This window comes from Tinamus guttatus, unplaced genomic scaffold (assembly GCF_059628265.1).
Source record: "Tinamus guttatus ecotype Peru unplaced genomic scaffold, ASM5962826v1 Tinamus_guttatus_pri_ptg000497l, whole genome shotgun sequence".
Classification (NCBI taxonomy): domain Eukaryota; kingdom Metazoa; phylum Chordata; class Aves; order Tinamiformes; family Tinamidae; genus Tinamus; species Tinamus guttatus.
The window spans coordinates 36,483-48,257 of NW_028289031.1; the positions used below are offsets into that span (position 1 = coordinate 36,483).

The following is an 11,775-nucleotide window of genomic DNA, read 5'->3' on the forward strand; positions in this document are numbered from 1 at the left end:
AGCTGGGTCTCTGTGCATCTAGGGGGTAAAACTGGAACTCAGGGGTTTAACAGATCTAAGAGCAGTAGCCAACACCTCCAAGGAGGTCCGCCTTTAGTTAGGAACTGGGCAGGCTGAGGGTCTATTAAGATTTTAAGAGTTAAAGATTAAATATGAAGTTAAACTCTGTTAAGAGTTTATTTTCTCCAGAGCAGCACAAAGTGATCAATATGAGCAACAGGAGGTAGCCATAAATGCCTGTCAAACTTCCCATATAATATAATCTATGCAATTTGCTGTCCCTTTTGCTACTGTTAGTGCTTACCTCTTCATCCTAGGGGTGTGCTTTGTGTGGGGGGGTGTGAAATGCTGCCCTGTATCCACCCTCTAAATCCATGAAAGAGGCGTGAGGATTTAAGTGAATTCTTCACTATGAGTCAGGCATTAAATGGGTGCCCGGCGGGTTGTGGACCCTCCATCCTTGCAGTTGATCAAGGTGCTGAGCAACCTAAATGAAAGGCAACTTCAGAGCTGTTTTTGTAGGGACTAGCAATTAGAACCCTGTTTGGTATGAATGGGATTGTGTGGGTGTGGGAGCCCCAGAAGGAAGAGCGGGCAAAGGGCTGTAGGAATGGCTGTTGATGGCACCCAGATGAGCAGGTTACAGCACACATCGACCTGCAGCTTCTCAGGAGACCCACCTTGGGAGACAAAGGAGAGTGGTGAACTCCTCATGACTCACCGAGGTGGGACGGGGTGACTGGCTCTTCACTGTCCACTCCTAAAGACAACAAAAAGGCACATCCAGTAGCAGCACATCCAGCAGCCAGCCAAAAAAGAAGCGAAGAGCCAAGATGAGACCTGGATAGCTGGCGTCTCTTGTCCTCCATGTCACTACAAGGAATGAATCTGCATGCCTGAGTGCTGGCCAGACTGCCTGGTTCCCCACACCTTGGTGCTTGTGAGTATGTGGGTTGGAGGGAAGGAGTGAGCTCAGCACACTTCCCTTCTAAGCACGGCTGGGCTGGTGAAATGCAGTGCTGCAAGACTCTAGACTTTGCAGTAAGTAGGGTTTGGACCTGATGACCTCCAGAGGGTCCTTCCAACCTCAATCGTTTTATGATTCTAGGACTTAACTGCGGGAATGAGTGGAGTCTGTGGTCTCTCTTGCACAGGAAGTAAGATTAGTATATTTTGATGGTAACTTCTAGTCACAAATGTTCATCATCTCAAATGTCCACCAAGGTCCTCACTGTTAACACTTAAAGTTATTTTGTTTGTTTGTTTGTTTTTGTTTTGTAACATGAATTTGGTCACGCAGATTAAAAAAAAAAAAAGGCAGCATTCTGATGGTAAAAGTTATAGGTCAGTGTTCCTCTGAGGGATTATTTTATATTTTAAATCGTCTCCTAAATAATCCTACCCTTGAAAACATAAGGAAAAAATAGTTTAGTAGGTGGTTATGATCAGAACTCAATTCCAGGGTGCTGGGGTTGAAATATCTTCTCAGTCCTTGTTAAAGCAACAGTGCAGTTGTATTGCAAACCGTAGGGATTATGTGCCTACTTTTAAAAAAGTACACTGCTGGGAATGAGTTTCCCAATTCATGGACTCCATCTTGTTTTGTTATTTCTTCGCTGTGCTGAACTGACTGTATGAGGCTGAATCCACAAATAATCTTTCTCTTTCATCTCTTCTGTAATGCCCCATATAGAATCAAAGCACGTTACTCAAAAGCAGGCATGCCCATGAGGTCTTGTGCTGTTGAGGAGTTCTTGTTGGTTTGCTGGCTTGCTTTGTTCTGCTCAAGCTGCTGTGAGTCCTGGCATCCACCCCCTGCCCAGCCCTTAACTTTAAGAGAATTTTCCATTAAAGGAACCAAGCCATTTGTCATCCTGGGGATCTGACAACTAAATGCTGTGAATGCTTCTCTTCCCCGCATCTTAGCTTCAGCCTTCTCTGAATTTTTATAGCTACTATCATGTGCAATTGAACTTAACAGTGACAGAATTTGAACGTATCACAAAATACAAACACATTCTGATTTTTTTTGCTTTGGCTGCATTTTTGCTGACATTTCAGTCTGGCTAGTTTACTGATCTCTCCAGTGTTAAAAGTGTATTCTAAGTTTTGTTCTTGAGTTCTCCACTGCTTTACCATTCTCCTTTACTGTTTTTGGCTTTCCTTCTCATGATGGATAACAGAAACTGTATCTCATTTCTCCATTTCTTCTTATGCTCAAATTAGTCCCTTATTTTCCTATCGGGCTATCTTGTAGAAGAAAAAATTTTCTTCACACACCCATCTCTCCCTTAATATTTTGGTACTTTATTTCCTGTAGCTTGTATAGGCTGTAATCTAGTCCTATCTTGCTGACCTGACACTTGCATTTCTTCCCTTAAGAAGCTATATTGAAACTCCTTGTATCTTCCTTGGCCATCTTCCTAAACCATGTAATTCTGCATTTTTGAAATTCCCCACAAATTCATCCTGTTTTTATCACTTTTAAGGCCCTCTTTCACTGGCTATGCTTTCTGCTATGTTCATTCCCCACTCTCTGTAATTATGCCAGTCTGGAAACCATTTCTTCTAAAATTTCTTATTTATCTCTGTTATCTTACCTGTTTTCAGCTCTGGTGAGGCTGCACCTGGAGTACTGTGTGCAGTTCTGGGCTCCCCAGTACAAGAAGGACTTTGAGCTTCTAGAGAGGGTCCAGCGGAGACCCACAGAGATGATTAAGGGACTGGAGCATTTGTCATAAGAGGAAAGACTAAGTGAGCTGGGCCTGTTTAGTCTGGAGAAGAGAAGGCTGAGAGAAGATGTGATTAACGTTCAAGTACCTGAGGGGTGATTGTAGGGAGGATGGGGCCAGGCTCTTCTCTGTGGTGGCCGATGACAGGACGAGGGGTAACGGATGTAAGTTGAAACACAGGAACTTCTTTACTGCGAGGGTGACAGAGCTCTGGAACAGGCTCCCCAGAGAGGTTGTGGAGTCTCCTTCTCTGGAGATCTTCCAAACCCGCCTGGATGCCACCCTGTGCCACGTGCTCTGGGTGTCCCTGCTGGAGGAGGGGGGTTGGACTAGATTAGATGACCTCTAGAGGCCCATTCCAACCCTAAGCATTCTGTGATTCTGTGATCTCCCTGTTTGCTTCCATACTGTCCATTCTGTGCTTACTGAGATCCATGAAGCTCCTGCCTTCTTTTTTTTTTTTTTTTTTTTTTTTTTCCAGAAACTCTCCTTTCAAAAATTTATTCAATACTTTCTTTTGTAAGAATCTCAAGAATTGGAAATAGAAATCTTGTTAAATTGTAATCTGTGTTCAGTTACACTCGTGTATCATCAGTAACTCAAAGGGATTGAGTTCAGTGGCTTTGCACAAGTTTAAGAGTAAGATTTACCACAGAGTGCTTAGAAGAGGCAAAGAGCAGTTACCTTGAAGGGCCTTTTTTTGTTCCATTTAGATCTAGTGCTTAATGGCATTGCTATTACGATGTCTTTGCAAGATGTCTTATAAACTTTGAAGACAATTCTAATGCATGGCACTCAGTTTCCTTTTCTGAATAGCCGAGTTCAGCCTCACAAGGTTAAATGGTTGCTGACTGCTTTTGATGGCAGGTGCAATATAAAGCTCTTTCAAAAGCAAGGGTGTAATAAGCTGGTAGTTCCACCTGAAATGTTTGCAGATCATGAGACACATCTGAGATTGTAATGTCTCATTTGGCCATGATAGCATCAGTGTGAGTGTATCAAATACTTCATTCACATGATATTGGATCAGTAAGTCCTTCAGACTTGGTAGCCTGCCAGTGAGGCTGCCACAATCTGTGCATTCAAAAGCACTGTCCCTGAGTTTTGTCTGCCCCTTTCTGCACATCCCAGTGTATTAAAACAAGTTTATCTTTTTGGGTAGGAAACAGTAATCTACAGTGCTTATGAATTACTAGGTGCCATCATAGTCCTTTACTGATGTTGCCCAGTTGAATTTAGATACTACAAAGAATGGTTCTTTACGAGATTTAATAATTTAACTTTTTTTTTTCAGTAACAGTGCATCAATGTGTACTACTGATGAAAGCCAAGCAGAAATTAATGGCTGTTTGTGTTACAATCTCCTAATCGATACAATATGTTTTGTTGTTGTTGTTTCTCTGAGCAGGGTTTATATATTTTTAGGAATAGAGTAGGTGAGTCAGTAACAAGTTTTAGAAACACCGAGAAGATTTTTATACTCTAAAACAAAACCCAGACAAAAGCCAATGTGATCTGCTCACGTTATATTTACTGGCACTGCACGGCTTTCCATTGAATCATTCTTGATTTACACCAGAGTATCTAGTTTACAGTATCTTGGTTTCTAATGAACTAGCAATATGCCCTATTGCCAATTTGCTAATCAAAAGGCTTTTAACCACTCTGGCCTTTTACACAAAGTCATAAGAATACTTTTATTGCCGCCCCATGCCATAAATTGCATCATTTAAAATGTTGTACAGAGCTGTATATGCAGTTGAGTGGGATCCCTGAAAGCACTGATTCGGGCATAGTTGGCGTGATGGTCTCTTTTTGTTGTATAGGAGGAGTGCTTAATTAACACAGGAAAAAAAATCACATGGACTGGCTGAACAAAATCAGAAAATTTTCCATGAATCACTGGGCCAAAGGAATTTCACTTAGGGATAGGTATATTCTCACAGTCCTTTCCGCAGTACTCCCTTATTCGATCTGGTGCGAATAGCTCTCGTGTAACTGAATTCATGCTCTGTATGTGATCCAAGAAAGCAGCTTTGTCATCAGAGATCAATCTTAGGTCTGTGTCTAGAAGGTTTTTGTTTCTTTAAGGACATATTTTTCAACTAATCTATAAAATCAGCATTCTGATTTAAAATCTATAAAAACAGCTTTTTCAGCTAATCTATAATCTGGAAACATCCCTCCAGGTTCCACCCTTATAGTGGATAACTCTTTAAAAGATAACCTTGTCAAAGAGAAGAATTGCTTCTGTAAAAACGTTCCTCTAAAGGGATCTGTCTGATCGTGTGTGTCTTGATCTGGTATCCAAAGCTTTGATGCTTGCTATATGGTGCATGGTTGCATTTTGGCAGTGGTCCCTTGGTCTGGTGAATCCACCTAACATAAATTTCACTGGGAGTTTATCAGGACTAAAATCATTAAAGTTAAAGATTGTCAAAGCTGTAGGTTCACTACAAGCTCTGCTGCTTCAGACACGCAGCATGTTATTGGACCTGACAAAACTTTGCAAGGCTCCATGTGGAGGAGAAAAGCCAGGCACAATGTCAATAGCAACATCGGCATTAAGTTTTGAGTAAGTGGAGATAAAAGTCTCTCTTTTTTTTTGGGGGGGGGGGGGGGGCGGGGGGCGGTTACTTATCCTCTGAATTGCCTAGTTCAAATTGAGATGTGTCTGAGTTTGGAAACTTGGAGATTGAAAGATAAAACTTGTACTGTTTTCTAAGATATCTCCTGTCCCATTTCAAAATGCAGAGTTCTGTAGCATAATGCTGTATAGGCACTGGTTACAGAGAGGCAGGATATATTGGCCCGATTATAAATCTTAAGGATGTAAGTGCAGGATGATGTAGTGTGAAATTGTAGGTAGCTTTGTCTGAATCTCATGAAAACCAGATTAAATTAGCTCCCGCAGAAATACTTGCTGTCACAGGTAGATTGATTCCAGTGCCTGACCTGGCTCAGTAACCTGTAAACTGCAGCAGTTTGAAGTATTGATGTGTCTTCTATTGCAAAATGCATCCAGCGCAGCTGGTAGGAAGTGTCCTCTGGGGTGCACGTTCTGAGGGTGCCCTTCAGAAAGACAAAGGAAAATGGGAGCTCCGAAGTCCTCAAGGAAGACTGTAATCATCGCAGCCTGCAGAAGATGCTAGAACTAATTTTATGTAATTTCAGTGAGAGCTCCTTCTGTCAAAAAGCCAAGCCCAAGGAATACAGTATATTTTAACTTACTGCAAATATGGTTTGCGTTTGCAGAGATTTGAGGGAGTTATATAGATTCCCAGCAGATGCTATGCTGCCTTCTGCACTGATTACTAGTGCAGTATTTGTAACCCTATGAACTGTGGTCTAGTGGGCTAAAAAACAACAGTATGCCATATTGATGCTTCCAATGCGGAGCGTTCCATAAGCATAAGTAAAAAATGAAAAATAAAAATAAAAACAAATGTTTCCCAGCTTCTAAATAGCTCTTACATTTCTCTCTTCTTTCTTCTGACTTTTTTTTTTTTTCAAAGCACATGCATTCAGCACACTGGAAATGAGGCCTTTGTGAAATATGTCACCCTGTAATGTCTATTAAGTAAGGTCATCTACTAACTCGTCTTTTTCATATGCCTTTTGGAGGGGGGGAAGAGGCACATGGAGTGTTCAGAAACTTCCCATTTACCTGCTTTAAGTAAAATGAAAACAGAAAAGATTTATTAGGAAAGTATTTTTAAGAAAATATTTTAAGATGTCCTTGCTTGGTTATGTATTGGTTCTGTCGAAGTTCTTAATTAGGAGTAAGCAATAAATATTTTTCATTCCCTGCTTTGTTCCATAGAGCTCAGACAAGGATCTTACTCATCATACTGTACCATAAAAAAACGGTATCCTTTGGGACACTCAGAGAAAGCTGCTATGTTGCTGTTGGGATTTATATTACTTTAAGTGAAATCCAAAGTTTGATAGTGTTTTGATTTCTAACTTCCCTAGTCTTTTACATCATGTAACAAAGCACTTAAACTAATATTCCAGTTTGTTATAACCAGTTAAGAAAATAGGAATATCTGGTCTCAGTTATCAATCTACATTAACCCAGGCGAACTCAAGTGTAAGGACCCTCTAAGGACTGTATTGCTTTTTAAATCTTTGGAATTCCCTTTTGTGCTTTCTCTATTTTCTTTAAAGTTAGTTTAATTAGGCAAGATGTGTTTCAGGATACGTCAGAATACTTTCGAAAACTCTGAAGCAGTGATTTCCTTTTATATTTTATGATAAGCTCAAACGTAAATACTCCAAACATTTTGAATTTGCTTAACATTTCAGTTGTTACACATGGTGTCAAAATACTGTAGCTGTGCTCTTTTTCTTTTGGAAAGAGAATTAGAACAAACTGGCTCCTTACAGACTGTAGTCTCTGCATTATCACTGTATATACAGTTTCAAACCATGAGGATTCTGTTCCTCTCGGGAAGTCTTCTGTCAACTAGTGCTAAACCTTTTTCAGTGGGAGTCCATGCTGTGTAAAATGTATCACATTTCAGTGCTAAACAACATGTTAAAACCAGAGCAATTCATAATAATCTCCTTGAAGCTTAAGTCCTTTATAAACCTTCATCTGAGTTCAGCAAATCTCACCAGCAAAATACTCTGGCACTGAGACTAGTAGCGTGGCACTTCATGGATCTCTGACAATTCTGAAGTCATTTACAGCAGTTAGGAAGATATCTCCGGACTAACACTCAAAGCTGCTGTTGCTTAAGAGGATTCCTTAGTGTATTCCTTAGTGGCATAAAATAATAGCGGTAAATTTTCTTGAATTTTTGGCAGAGTGCAGCTGTGCATATTGTTCAACACAAATTAACTCAATCCATTTCATCCTTTATTTAAATATCTGCAATTTTATCTCATGCATCTTTGTCTAGAATTATCCACAATCCTGCAGTATTTTTTTTTTGCAGTTTGTTTGCAAGCTGTTACTGTGCTACTGTGAAGCCCTGCTAGATGAAGCAGAGTTGCTGTGATGCTTCTTATAATCCCATTTGCAGCAGAAATATTCAAATGAAGATATGTAAGTAATTATTTCCAAATATTTTGTCATCTATACTATAAAGGTCATGGTTTGCAATGAGCTTAGATTTTGGGCAAAGGTTTATTACCAAAGTTGATAATGTCAGTTGATAATATGGCTGTTTGGTACAGCCAAAATGAAAAAAAAAATGCAGTTAAAAACAAATTTTCTAGGAGTCTACAGTTAGCTTCTCTCTATATAAATCAGGCCAAGCAGTCTTTTCCTGTTAAGTACAAAATCTTGTCAGAGGGCTACACAAGTTAGGATCGAAGCTAATGTCTACTAATTGGCACCAATCTGTAGGGATCATTCAGTGCCAGTGTGAAGGCGTACAGCTTAGTCAGCAAGATCTGCTAATATCACATTTTCAAAGCATCGCTTTTCAGGTGTTCACTATCTTTTCAATATAATGATAATGACATTTTGCTTTGTGATATCATTGTGATTCTAGTTATAGATAATAAGATCAAGCGAAAAGCGAGTATCAACCTTCACTTAATATGCAAAATGTGTTTATATTGCAAAAATAAAATACTTTATCTCAGCAATATATTTTTTAATATGTATTTTAGTGAATAAAAATGTTCTTCTCACATTTTAGTAAAAGTGGATGAATGTATTGTTTCCTGAAACCCTCCCTTCTCCTCTTAAACTCTTTGGGACTGTCTGTAACATCAACTAGATGAGCTTTTGGCTGACAGCTTTTCAAAAGGGGTGTTCTGGTGGAAGACCAGGCCTGGAAAAGTTGTTTTATAAGTGGGGATCTCTATTGATGTTGGATTATTTTGCCACATGTGGTATGCAAATGTTCTGTTAATGAAGTAAATACAATTGTTTCTTACTATTTTCCTTTCAGAATAGGACAACGACACAAATTCTGAGCAGCAATAAAAGAGAAAACTCTATTACCAACTACAGGCAAACTATATGCAAATTTTAGTATCAGTATTGCTCTGTATAATTCCCCACGCACCATTTTGTGTTAGTACTAACATATTTAGACAATACAGGAATATATTTGTATATAGTCATGTCCTCAGAAAAGTCTGAAACAGGTTGTACCAAGTGAAACATTCTTAAGTGTTAGATAGGTTGCTCTTAACAGTGTCTGAAAAAGAAAGAAGTGCTGCTTCCTTTCTCTTTCATTCTTGGATTATTTTCCACTCCATTAGGACAAAGCTATTGCTCTCTATTTAAATCATATTTTGAAGGTTAATTGGAACTTATTGTAATGCATAATATGGTTCTCACTGAATGATGTAACTGAGGTTATTATTTTTTAAAAAAAAAAAAGTCCCTTCTGGCCCCTCCCAAATTATGTAAAACAGAAATTGTGTCCTAAGAAAAATAATTCTGCCATATTTTGGGCATTTGTCATTTTGAATGTGTCACTTTCAGTACAATAGTATTTTCTTTTTAAGCCAAGTGCTTTTATTTTTTGGATTCATTTTAATTTCTTATATTCCAACATACCGAAGCAGGCAAAGCAAAGAGGCAAACTCCCACAGTGTTGTCTTCAGACATTCAGAAACCTAATACAAAACCTTACTGGCTGTTAATATGACAAGTTTAAAGATAAATAGTAGGCATATCTGTAGGCCATATAATTAAAAATTTATGATTATAGTAAGAAATCGTGGGAAGCTTTTTATTTATTTATCATTATATATCTTTTCAAGTCATATTCTAGAATCAATGTCCTACAGCCTGTTCAATTATTCTCAAAAGACCTTCTAAAGAACACAAAATCTACAGTAGGGAAACAGAACTCTATCTTATCTGAGGAAGTCACCAAAAAAAAAACCCTATTAACAAAGAAGATAATGTCTAACCTTTCTCTAAAATAATGACATTAAGACCATTTCTATTGTGAAATAAATTCATATTGCTGTGGATCATTCCTTTTGGTTTCAGAGTCAGCGAGGAAAAGTCATTGGCTGTAAGGAAATAGTATAGGAGAAAATACTTAAAAAAAACCCAAGCAAGCAGGTTGTGAATCAAATTAAAATAGTTTTAAAAGGAACTAATTATGTTTAAATGGTGTATTTCCAAAATTAAATTCTTTACCATTTAAATACAAATTTCAAGCCATCTCTTTTTACTTAGTGATTTAGTTTAGTGACTTAGTGATTAATGGTCTGTTTAAATCAAGACAGAGATTAAGAGATCAGCCTCATAGTCCTTTATTAGTTTTATTCTTAATACAACTGCAAAACAACCCACAACTGCATGTCACATTAAGTAGTCATTCAGTGTATTGCTATATCAATTGTTCATGAATTATATATAAGAATAACATCTGTCCCGGGAAATTTGGGAAAGGATTTTGCTTGTGTCCACAAGCCTAACTGATGAAGCACTTTTTCTACATCACAGTCAGTTTTAAGATTCATATCAGCACTGTAGTTGCCCTAGCTAGAATGAAAGGCATTCAGGATAGTGTGGTTTCAATAAGGCATTCTCCAATATTCATACCATTTTCCACTACTAGCTGGTGCATGAGTTATTGAGATACAATTTGCAATACTTTTTGTTATTGTTAAGAGGAAATGGAGCCTGTTCATACTGAATATGCACTTGCAAAAAATGTAGGAAATTTGCTAACAGCCAATGTGACAATACTGAATAAAGTCAACCATGTTAGATACCTATATGGATAATGTCTTCCCTGCTTATTTACCAGAGGGAGAAGAAAAAAAGCATCAACTATTGATTTTTACTATTATTATTTAACACTGCACAATACTATTATATGAGTTGTCAAATTCAGTGATCAGAGACCCATGAACTCCCTTTTTTTTTTTTTGTATTTTTTTATGATTGTAGGGGATTGTGAGAGATCAGTCAAGGACTCATGCTAAATAGTATAATAATAACTGCTGATAAAAATCAGTATGCTTGATATTGGTTACTTGTGAAACAACATACAACACAAATATTCATTGCGTACGTGGTGGATTTTCTCTTCTGTGCATAGCATTTCCTGGGATTTCTTTGAGAAATAGCCTCATTGCCTATCCCATTAAATACTGTGTTTGTATCAAAAGAACGCACTGAGGCGTTTTCCAGAGCAGCTGATACAGCTGACCAGGACTCAAGCGTGGATCAGGATGTCACATTGTGTAACTCTCGTGCGAAGCCACCCGTTGATTAGAGTTGACAGGGAAATGCCCCTTGTTAAAAGCCATCCAATGGTAGCAGAAATGTGGCACGAAACAGGTTGAACATACGAAAGCTGCCTGTGCTCTGAATGTAGTCTGTACAATTGACAGATTAGTAAAACTGTGTGGGTCTTTTTTTTTCCTCCTTGTATTGTGCTTAGCACAAGCTGGAAAAATCCAGCGAGATGGTCATTTCCTGCTGAGTCAGAGTGCAGCAGAGCTGCTGGAGCTGTTTGTGGGGGGCCACAGGAGACTCTTGTGTTTCCTGCTCTCTGCTGGAGAAGAGATTGCAGTTTGCTTGGAGAAGCAGAAGTGATTAAAGAGCTTCTGTGAGATTTCTGAAGGGAAGTATTTTTATATGATTTTAAAACCATTCTTTCAAAACATAATTTATCTCCTTAACTGCTCTGCTGGATTTTTTTTTTTATATGTGTGTGTGTGTGTGTATGTGAATTTCTAACACTGGGAAATCTGGAGTTGCTAGAAGACATAGCACCTCAGAATGCTTAGATATATTTAGCGGATAATATTTGAAGTGCTTTAAAATTAACAACAGATCCGTAAAGATAACTCTGGTTTATGTTACAGAAATAATTTTAGTAGATGGGATTTCTGCAGTATATTTCTCTGAACAGAAATTGTAACATATGGGTATTTCCATCCAAACCAGATAAATTGGACAACTTCCTCTCTCTGAGAAAACAGACTGAAGGGTCTCCCAGATGGTGTATTCACTCTACTAATTTTGTTCCCTCCTTCCCACCAGTTTTTGCCTGTTTGGAGAATAGGCATTTCTTGTCTTCCCTGTGAGTGAACCTTCACAAGAGGT

At 38.4% G+C, this 11,775-nt stretch overlaps 1 long non-coding RNA gene across 1 annotated transcript; it reads left to right on the top strand.

Annotated features, from left to right (window-relative positions):
- Nucleotides 1–7,658: 7,658 nt before the first annotated feature.
- On the top strand, nucleotides 7,659–11,775 carry LOC104580717 (uncharacterized). The gene is made up of 2 exons (XR_729406.2): nucleotides 7,659–7,785; nucleotides 11,713–11,775. It is a non-coding gene; the product is annotated as an uncharacterized LOC104580717 (long non-coding RNA).